Source organism: Corvus brachyrhynchos, unplaced genomic scaffold (assembly GCF_000691975.1).
Source record: "Corvus brachyrhynchos isolate BGI_N302 unplaced genomic scaffold, ASM69197v1 scaffold70, whole genome shotgun sequence".
Lineage (NCBI taxonomy): Eukaryota > Metazoa > Chordata > Aves > Passeriformes > Corvidae > Corvus > Corvus brachyrhynchos.
Genome location: NW_008236217.1, coordinates 4,584,913 through 4,596,789, shown reverse-complemented (window position 1 = coordinate 4,596,789; position 11,877 = coordinate 4,584,913).

Genomic DNA, 11,877 nt, shown 5'->3' with positions numbered 1-11,877 from the left:
TTAGCCAGCTCAGACTATTTATTCCTTGCTGAGCTATTGAGAAACCCTTCAGTGAAATAACTTTTCAGCATGGTAGGTTCACATTGGCTGCAGATACCAGTGATGGGCTCCATTTCACCCAAAAGGGGCTTTTTGTTTCAGTTAGTTGTGTAGGATTCCCATAAAAATTAAGGGGAGACATATGCACCTTATAAGGGCTGAGCATTTTAGCTGCCCAACTTATGGTGAAACAAACTGTTCTTTGGAAAAGGCAAAGTCTCTCCTTTGATGAGAGGACATAAGATTGATTAGTTTAGACCAGACACCCGAATTTTAGACTGTCAGAATAAAGAGGGATGGATCCTGCCTCATCTGTTTACAATTAGTTGTGATTTTTTGCCCTAATTTTCTAACACAGTCAATGAGTGTTTCTGGATAAGGCCCTGTTAGTTGTGCTGTAGCTAAGCAACAAGAGACTTGAAATGGCTACCTCAAAAACAGAGTAAATAATGAAAAGAAAATACTATGTTCCAGCGTGGGTCAGTGAGTTCTACAAAAGCATGGAAAAGAAAACTTAGGAAAGTAATGGAAGCTTAAACTCATATGCTTAAATTACTGGCATACTGGAAGGATGTTTTATCCCTGTTAGAAGCAAAGCTGCATGGGACAGACTCACACTGCTCTGAGGACAGGTGCCAAGAGCAAGTCTGTCCTCCTCAGTGAGCAGCTGACCCAGATAAACAATTACCAAACAGAAGGCTTACTTGTGCACATATTTTTTCCTTTATGGCACCTGCTATATTGGCCAAGCACTGCAGCAAATCCAGCTTCTGCCCCAGATTTGGATGGAGCAGCTGTGATTCCCAGCAGCCCAGGGTGGCAGTGAGCCCGGACAGGCAGCCCAAGCACTGCACCCCGTGCTGAAAGCTGCACTGCCGGCACTCTCTGAGCTCACACTCCTCTGGCCGTGCAAGCATGCTGGGGCTGCGGGAGCATCCAGAACTGCGTGCTTGGAGACATTTTGGAATGCTCCTCTTGGAAGGAGCTGGGAAACTTGAAGGCATTCACTGTGCTGCTGGGACACTGTGAACAGCAGAATAAACTTTCCTGTAAAAGGGGCCATTTGGGTAAATTCATCTTGTTCCCAAGTAATTTTTGGAAAGTCCTGTACACCTGCACCACAGTGGGTTTTCTGAATATTAAGTAAGCGATTTCTATTTCATATAGACATATGAAAAATGTATAAATATATATTTTAGAAGTATTTCTTCTAAAAGCACTTGCACTTTGAATGTATAGATGGCCAGACCTCAAAAAATGATTTAAGTGTTTTTTTTAAAAACAAGCCAAATATTTTCAAGGCATCTGTTTTTGGTGAGAGCACACTGATCGTTTTGTAGAATATTTATATATATCTTGATGTTTACAGATATTTTAAAAGAAAACATTTATATTGTGGTTTCTGAATCAAACAACATTAAGTATGTAAATAATGAAAGACTGGACATTTCTTTTTTAGTTGTTTATTTTTTAGGTTAATTTTTTTTGAGATTTGGACATAAATGTAGCTTGAATGGGTTCGTATGTAGTTAGGTGCCTTCAGACGAAAAGAATAAAGACTCATTTGTTTGAGAGAGATTTCATACACTTTGATTGACATTCAATTATAGGCCTGAATTTCTTTAATGTAAGCATAACTTAGAAGTATTTCAGCTGAATGTGGGACAAGTGAAACAGCTGAACTGTAAAAAGCATAAGAATAATTAAATCTTTTTCATCTGAATGAATTGTGTACATTTTTTTATGAAGTTCACAACCATGTAAAATTCCCTTCTTTCTGTAGCAACTGATTTGGAGGACAAAAGACACAGGAGGGATTACTTGCCTCTTTTGAGATGAGTATGTTTTGAATTGTCTTCATAATCCTCAATTTGTCCCAGATTTGTCAAGAAGATTTTCCAAGTTTTACTGACCCTTGAAATGAGCTCAGGCTGAACTTCTAAAGTATAGATTGCCTGTCTAGTTAATCCTATCTCTGAGCTCCACAGAATCTTTACTGGTTTTTTCCCAAGCCGCGGAAAACTCATGATTATGGTTGAGTATTGTTTTGAGTTTTAGGGTTTACATGAGCCCAGAAACGCAAAGTTAAATTCAGCAAGTGTGTGAACCCTCAGAAATGGCAACAACAAAAAAAAAAAAAGAAAAAATGAAAGAAAAAAAAGGAAAAAAATATTGAACCCTGGGGATGTGAAACTGCCAAAGTTCTCAGAGATTCAGTATATGAAAAAGAATGTTATTACAGCATGAGAAACTCTCATGTCAGTAGAATAACACTATTTTTAAAAGTGTTGAACTGTCACATCACTTTTGGAAAAGAAGCCATGAGTTCCTAGCTCTAATTTCTTATTCACAAGCCAAATTCAAATATTAAAACTCAATTTAAAAAAAAAAAGAGGAAAAAAGTATATTTTTTTGTCTAATCTGTATGGAATCTAAATAATGTAACTTATGGCACCTAATTAAAGACATGAAAAATTTTGTACTTGGATATATTAAAAAGCTGTATTACATAGAAACTTTGCAACTTACTTTTTTGTTATAATCTGTTTGATATATATAACTGAGCATTTTTCTGCTCCAGCACCAGTTCCTGACTTGCCAGATGAAGTGACACTATAGTCACTTTGATATCAGCATTCCCTTTTACAGGAGAGGGCCGATGAAAATTTAAACCTCATGGGTGGCTTAATCTCTTGGGATAGTTGAATGGTTTTACAACTTTTTTTCAGTATTTTGTACACTCTTCATCTTCAACTCTGAATTCAGCTAAATGAAAACTGCCATCCTCTAGTCATGGTTTAAAAGGTGGCAAGTTCCTTTCAATTTGTAAGCACGGCAGTACATTTCAGCTTGAATCAGTCCACTTGGATATCAATACAGTTTATAGCTGCTTTCTTCAATTTTCTTATCCCTGAGAATGGAAACAGTCATAAAAAATTGTAATAGTCGAATTTCAGGAGGAAGCAGATGACCATCATATCTGTAAGGGGGCGAAAAGAGTCATCAAGGAGAAACTATGATCATCTTTCTGAAATGCTGTTACTTGCATTGAGATAAGCACCATTCAGATGACTAGCAAAAATTTCTGCAAGAAACTGTATACACCTTCTTGTGAGGAGGCTTTTCTTTGCTTACAAGTTGCTTGTTGCGTGGTTACAATTTGCAGTATACAAAACCAAAGAGATCAAGCCACTGGGGAGGTGTTGACAAATACTTTCATCAGTCACAGATGCTTAAATGATCATTACCTGCATCCAGATTTCTCAGCCTGTCCTCCACTCCAGCTGAATTCAATGGGAATTTTGCCTGCATCATTCAAAATACTGTAGGATTTAGCTCTCTTAATTTTCCCAAGATACTCACTATGGAAAGACCTCTCAAATAACAATGATCCCAAAAATTTCTATGTCATTAAAAAAGTCATTGTATTTGATGTAAGTGAATCCTCCTGCAGAACTGAACAGTATTCAGCAAATTTTGGGAGTAGTAATCCCTATATTTTCAGAAAAGAAATAAACTTTTAACACAGAATAGCAACATCTCTTTTTACTTTGAAAACACACTAACTGTTTGCCATCCTTCAGGTAATACTCAGCATCTTTCCAGACAGCCACAGTGTTCTCACTCTTCTTTATGGCACATGTAGAGCATACAGGACAAACATGAGCGATGATGAGATTCCACTCTCCCAACTTACACTGACAACACAGGCTTCTAGTCAGAGCCCCTTTGCACTCCTAAGATGAGAGGTGGACAGCTGCCAAGGGTGACTTTTGAGCTTTCTTATTTTTAAGGGCAGGTCCTGACAAAACACCTCTTTGTGTCTCCTCGGTCATAAAGAGAGCTTAGTTGATTACCTTAGGCTAAATATTTCCAATTCAGCTAATTAATCTCATCTTGTCAGCCTAAAAGTGTAAGAGGCTGAGACACCTCTCCCCTGTGCTGAGACACCTACTTGAAACCACCCCACTGTTGATTTGTGTGTTCCTCTTGCCAATGCTCTGCAGTGTCTCTGATGCCTCGAAGCACTCAGGCAGAAGGAGCCTCAACCATACCCACATCATCTTGCCGTTAGCAGCCACCTGTACCCAAAGGGAACACTGAAGGTTTAGCCAATAGGCACCCATTCACAGACATTTCACACATTTTATGTCTCCACAAATAAAGCCTGACTGAGATACCTCCAAGAGCTTATGACATCTCAGTTTTGATTTAGTGTGTTGCTCGGTTTGCAGTTTGAAATTTCCTTCTTCTGTTTCAGGGCAGAAATATTCAGGCTTTCAGGTTTTCAAGTCAGAAATTTTTCTTTCTTACCCATAAAATCAAACTCAGTAATAATAGTAACAGTAACAGCAATGGACCACCCCCCATACTTCTCCTTTAAAATTTTCCCAGTGTCCTTTTGGCTCTCCTGACTGGAACAGCAACCCTGACACTTGCAACAGCAACAGTCCCATTCACTCTTCTCTTATTTGGGAGTGGGCAGTGGACAATGACTTTGACTATTTCTTGCTTGTGTGTCCATGCATCATTACAAGGCCAGGCATGCAATATGATAGGTGTGCATTTTATGAATGTCATATGTGCCATGCAAATCATTTTTGTCTTTCCAATTTATTTAGTGAATGAAAAATGCCTCCTTAGAAGCCAAGCACTGCCTCCTTTCCTTCTACTACAGGCTGCACTGTCTTTTATATGACAACCTGACAACTGCAGTCAAAGCAAAATGAGTTTTAACACCTCTCTCTTACATTTTCAGATCTAATTTATCTTCACATTTAACACATTATATATAACTCCGCGTATTTCTCTGCAAAGTTTATATAGAGAGATTTATAAATTCTGTCATCTTTTATAATTCTGTCTCCTTTTCTCATGTATGTTTACTTTTCTGTAATTACAGAGATATTGCATATAGAAACAAATTTTCATTCCCACCTGGTGAAAAATATCACAGCTAAACTTTGTATGAAGTGTTAGGAATACACACCATGGGCTCTTTTTTCTTTTGTTTTTCTTTTTTTTTTCAGAGGTGGAAAGGACTAAGACAGCCTTTTCCAAAGATACAGAATATTAACATAATTCCTCAAAAGTCTCATTTTTCATAACAATGTTGCCCTTTAAACATATATTACATGACCAAAAGATGGTTAAATAGCTATGATATATTTATATATACATAGTATGAAAAAAATTAACTTTTTTTCCTGGTAAATCAAATAAATCTATGGATAAGTTTATATGAAAAGGTTCATAAACCAGTTGAACAGTGCTCACTAGAGCAGACAAAAAAGACAAAAAACAGAGCAAAAACTAATTAAAATATGTCCCTTTTAATATTTTGGGGGGGAAAAATACATATTTTTATTTGAGCAAAAGCAGTGTTTTTATTTTTCAGTGAATTTAATTAAAAAAATTAAAATAGGAGTGCTTGCATTACCAAGGTGCATCAAATTAATATATATGGGCAGTGTTAAGGCTGCCCTGAGTAAAGACTTTTGATAATTGCAAGATGAACAAAGCTGAGAGTAACTTATGACTTCATTGCATGTTGCATTTTCAATTTTATACTGTTTAGTTCTCCTCTTGAAGTAAAGTATACATTCAACAGTAAAATAATACTAAGGTTTTTTGCCCTGAGAAAAAAAATCTATTTTATTGGAACATCTTTGTCATGACGTTCAATTAACATCACTGAAAATCCCAAAGGACCATTTTCAAAATCAGAAAAATTGTTTTCATTTTTTTAAAATTTTGCTATTAATTTGGAATCTGGTGGATTTTCCAGCCAATATTATTTATTTAAAAAGACATGTCAACAGAAGTAGTATTGCATAGTGCTGACATGCTGTAACAAAATATAGCCATTGAAATATTTAGTTTCAGTTTTACAGAATTTCTGCTTCATGCTGATTGAAACAGCTTTTTTTTCCCTATCACAGCACATTCTGTGCTTTGATTATGTTTAAGCCATTTGCATTTTAACACAGGTGGTATATGACTGGGAAAGGTCTTGAAAAGAGCAAAACCTCACACAGAGTGGGAAAGATTCCAGCTTTCATGAACTGTACAGCCAAATGTTGGTGTGACACACCATGTTAACTCCAAATTAATTAAAAATTTGATGTAGGATATTTTAAAATTACTGGTCATAATTCTGTAGTCAAGGCTGAGTTTCATGTTTATATATTCTTTAGACTCACAGTCTTAAAACTCATTAAAATTAGAAAAGAAAACACTGGGGACAGGAAAATATATATATTATAAATATCTCTTAATTAAATACAGACTGCTTAAGCTAATACAGGTAATAAACTAATAACATTTTACAGTGTTAAGATCATCCTGTGCCTGAGGTAAGGAGAGGAGGTCTGGAGATGTTCTGCACTCTCTTGAGCTCTCCTGCAGACTCAAAGTCCTGCAGACTCCTGCAGACTCAAAGCAGATCATGCCAGTGCAGGTACCAAGATCTTATAAGAGCAGATTTTGGCACACACTGTAGTGTTCCCGAGATTCCATACAATGACAAAAGCACATAGGGAGATAGTAGGGCCACCAAAGCAAGTGAACCCTCGCTTGACTGAAACAGTTCCCTGCGTTGCTCCTCTGCAATAGCAGGGCAAGAAAACAACTGTGCCCGAGGCAAGGATGCCCAAGACTACAGTGTGCAGTAATCAAAACATCTCCCTTCAGTCAAGACAGCTTTTTGGTGGTCTGCTCATCTGTGGGAGCTGTTCCTTCCATGGTGGTTAACAAAATCATGATTACTGGTACTGACTGCTAGTAGTGACTTCATCCTCACGTGTGTTGAAAGCCATTCTGTACCCAAATCAAACAGAAAACCAGTTTAACCAGTTAAATGTTTATAACATGGTATAAGAAGTAGATTTTGAATATAAATAAATGGTAGGTTGAGATAACTAAGTGGTGGGTTGACTTTATGGAGTAAGTTCTAATGATAACTCTTCATTAGCTGGAATGTGGGCAAATGTGCTGTATACAGAATATAAAGAAATAGATTATAAATATACATATTAATGCACTCTTCTATGCATATACACATTAAAGAATATAGAAAGAAACACAAACATAATTTTTTTCCAATTTCCTACTCCTGTAAGGTTTTAATGTATTTTGCAGTCCTCTAATATTTTGTTGTTTGCTCAGAACCTTTCAGCAAGCAGATTTTTACCTTCCAGGTATAAATAACTACAGGGGGGAGGAGACAGGTGTTTAAAAGAATTCAGAGTTGAAACTCTTCAAACTAGATGGTGTCTCTGATGAGAAAGAAACTTTTGTTTGCTTTATGTCTTTATCCTGAAAGAGATCAGAAAGCTGTTGAGAGTTGTAAAGTATTGTATACATAAGGTTATTCCATTTGATTTAGCATTTGACAGGGTGTATAGACATTTTAAATCCCTCTATATACTTTGAACTTCTAACTGAAGGTCTTCTCTTTGTGGTGTAGTTGCTTAGCTTACATTAAAAAATTCAATGGATTCAGTAATGTGGAATAATGCTTTGACTTTTTTCAATCACAATGTGCCCAGTCACTAGTCCTAACCTGAAAAAAAGAAAATAGTTCAGAGTAAATGCAAGTTCATGATGACTGGAAAACAGGTCATATAAGGAACTTCCTGTGTGAGTTTTCTGGAATCTGATATGTTAAACCAAGTGAAATATTTTAGCTCAGTCAAAAGTGATACATCAAATCCTTGTCACATACGTAATATCAATATTTTAAGGTACAAGTTGGCAGAGTCCTTGTACATGTTAATATCTCCATAACAAATACTACTGATCTGAATGTTCTAGCCAGTTTAAGATTCAAGTCTGGATCAGAATTAAATGACTTGGATCATAAAGTAATTTTCCCCTGTATCTCTGAGCAAGTAATTTGTTTTGACTTAGTAGATCAGTTCTCTTTGAAAGAAGCAACTTTTTCACAAACCCTTTTTTTCTTTGCAAAAAATATTGAATAGTGTTTCACATGATTTGGCCAAGTCACAGTGTATGCCTACTAGGCTTTACACTTTAAAAGAATCCTCCAGATATTTCTGGTATACACAGTCAAACACACTTCCTTTTCATTGCTGTAAATTCATATTTCCATGCCTTGGTATTTAGTTTCAATTTGTCCCATGAGTTTCTTCTGAGACTCCCTTCAGACAGGAAGAATTTGCTCACCCATGTCTGTCAGTAACAGACAGGATTTTCTGTATCTTGTTGAAATGGGAAACTGCATCCTGATCTTTTTTCTAAGATATTGTCCTTGTTTTGATCAGTACAACACTTAGTGGATCAAAAAACCCAAAGAAAATGTGAGGGCTGCTGTGTTACGAAGAAGATAGCACTGATCACAGCCTGCATGACCTTCTGAAAAACAAGTAGCACCCCAAAACAGGCAAGAGACATGTGACAGAACTGGGAGGGAATTGTCCATGAGGATCAGCTGTCAGATGAGGTTCTCTTTGACAGGTGAATACCTCAGAAGAAGCATGGTGGGCGGGCATCCAGGCATGCACATACACATAAATCTGTAAGCCACAAAAGAGCAGCCAGGGCTCAGGAGCTGTCACTGTCCTAATAGAAACATTTTAAATTGTGGTTTGTGAAATGATTACCTCCCTCCTGAGGATCAATGTCCTCTGCCATAACCAGCTTGATGCTATGCAGGCACTGTGGTGAAGGACACTTGACTCATCATTAAATTGACAAAATGCCTTCCCTTTGTAACCTCCCTGCCTCTTCTGAAACTCTCAAATCCTTTCACAGACAGGATAAAACTAGCTGTCATTGCGTCTGACAGGCTTTTCTTGTCCCTGTAAGCATGCATGCAGGCAAGAGCTCTTCTAAACAAGCAGCAAGCTTGTCTGTATCTCTGTATCTCTGTCCTTTGCTGTGTGGGATTAGAGACAAACCAAACAGCACCCTTTACTCCTCTCTAGTATCAGGTTTGCAGGGTAAATGCCTTAGTTTTAGGTCAGTCTTGAAGAGTGAGGGTCAGATCAAATCAGTCACAGATTCATTCTTTGAGTTCTTTAGCAGTATTTTGTGGTACTTTAAAGGGTATTTATGCAGACAGTGGCTGATTTTGCTGACTTGGCTATTAGGAACAGCCTTTAATTTTTCATGTCAGCCACCACTCAGGTATCAGTGTGACTTACCCACTGCCAACCACCAGGAGAAGTTATAGGTTATGAAATCTCTTCAAGTCACATCCTGACCGTATGCACTTGTTTACTGCATACAAGACAACTTTGACATTCTCCTGCTTACTTCTTCGCTTTTCTGGGTAGTGGCAATCTATTCCTCCAGGAAGTTCAGGAGAAAAAAAAAACAACCAGGAAGCAGAGTTGCAAGGGTCACAAGAAGTGGTTTGATGGGAATCAAGAAGGTGGTCTACATGAGAAGATGTGAACTCCAGAAATCCAAACGTGACAAAGATTTAGTAGTAGCACCATCTAGCCTACATTTTTCATGTTATTTGTTGTTTATCATCTGTGAGATAAAAACCAGATGGAAACAACAGTTTACAGAAGGATGTGTGCTGTGTGACTTAGTAGTCCTAACTAACACTGTACTCTCCCACTAACTGGCCAGTCCTGTTCAGCCATGGCCCGTGTGCCATGGTGTCATCGTGTAGTTATGATGTATTTGCTCATCCAGAAAAATGTATTTTGAAGAGTGGAAAAGAAGTAAAGAAATAAAGAATTCAAGTAGCAAAGAAGTGAAGAAATGAAGTAAGGAAGTTTGGTGATAGTCTTCTGCTATGATGGAGATTTCTGAGATCTTGATACAGATTTGATGAGTAGTGCTAAGTTTTTTTATACCTGAATTATAAATGGAAAAAATAAGGAATATTGGGATTATTTTTCATTCTTCGTCTTACTGTCTTTTCTTCCTCAAAGTCATTGAGGCAGCGGCTCTCCCCTGCTTTGTCTATAGAGTGGTTGTGCCCATGGTTGAGCTTAGCGTAAATAACTACAACTGTGCAAATGCTGACTGGAGCTATGCACAGGAGAAGTTATCTGCCCTGATTTTGGTCTCTGACTTTAGCTAATTAAATGAATTTTCAGTATTTTATTCCCACCTCTCTAGAAAAGGTGTGAATAGAGCATTTTTCCTCTCCCTGACAGGTCCCAGGAACCTGATATAACTCTTTTAACAGTGTAGTTGCATTTATAAGTATTGACAACCATTTCACAGCCTTTGTCCTGTGCCTAATTTGATGCTGATTCAAGTCACTTAAAAGGGAATCTTTATTGCTTTTTACTTGTGTTGAGGAAAACTTAGAAAGCTATGCTTAGAAATACTAAGCAGTTAAGTTCTTTCATGGTTGCAGTTTTAGTCTGCCCATTGTATGAGTCGTACTTCTAAAAGACAGGTTTAGGAGAAAATAAGTTCTTTCCTTGACTATAAAGGACCTTCTATAGTCAATACAAAACTAATGTTATTTAAAAAGTCTGGGTTTTTCTTTGAGTCTTGTGCACTGAACGCACTGTGAACAGATGGTAATTATGTGATCAAAAATTACACAGCACAATGGGCAACATCAGAATTAGGAGTAACAGAATATGTATGGTCTGTAGATGTTGATTCTCAGGGTTTTTTTCTCTCTGTTGTTGAGGTTTTCTTGGGAGAGGGGGAAGTTGTTGGTTTGGTTGCTTTTTGTTTTGTTTTGTTTTTGTTTGTTTTGTTTTGTTTAGTAAGGCCTCCAGGACAAACTTAGAGCAAAAAATTTCAAAAAGCCCCCACAAAACAGCAAAAATTTTGTTTTATTTTTGGAAGCCAGGCTGCCATGTACCTCAGATAATCTGAGCCAGAGTTATTCTTGAGGTCAATTAGTAAAATGCCTGTATAGTTCAAAAGGTGATGTGCAGGGGATATAGCAGTATTTTACCATTTAGGAGGGATTATCTAGTAAAAATTGAGAGTCCCAGAGGGTTTCCATATATCACTGGAGGAATTCTGTCTGTGGTAAAGTAGAGTTGTTAATCATTAAATCAGTTTCTCTTAAAGATTATTTTTCTCTTAATAATACTTTCCTGTTTATTTTTTGGACTTGATAGTGCTTTCTCAACTAACCTGCTTTCTACAGGAATGTCATTAATTTTCCAGAGACAAAAAAGTTTATTTTAAGTCTGGCCAGCAGGGACTACTGGAGTGACAGAAAGCAGAAAAGAAGTAACAGATGAAATAAAATGTCAGCTTGAACTTGTCACTGGTTCTTGTGTCCTAAGGATCTTGTTTTGCAAAGCTGGGCTGCTGTTCAAGCATTTGTTCAACCTCAGATGGTGAGGGACTGTCCTAGCTGAGACTTACAGCAGGGTAAATTCGGAGATCTTTTATGTTCATTGGATTTGGGAATTACGGCATCCTAACCACTCTCTATGGTGTCTCCAGTAGCTGCTGGTGAGACCTTTTTCCAAAGAGAAATGCAGTAGTGAAAGAAAGAGGCAAGTCAGCTCCTGCAGTGGTAGGCTAGTCTTATTTGGGTTCCAGGTACAAGAAAGTAGTTTTCAGACTCAAAAAGCCTAGGGCTCGGCATCTTACAAATTCAGGTGAGCCACTCCCCAGGGAGGGGAGCCACTCCTCAAATACCTTCCCTACAACAGGACCTCTCTCCTTCTCTTTCTGACATTCCAACCCCACAATGTGAGCAGGACATGAGAATTTCAAGTGGCAGAGCTGAGGGATGTTCCTGGTACAAGCACACTGTTCCTTGCCTGAACCTTGCTAACAATGAAGTGTCTGAGATAAACCCTTTCCTCTGCCCTTAGACTGAACACCTGAACAGGCATAGGGAAGTAATCACAGCAAAGGTGTGAATTCACC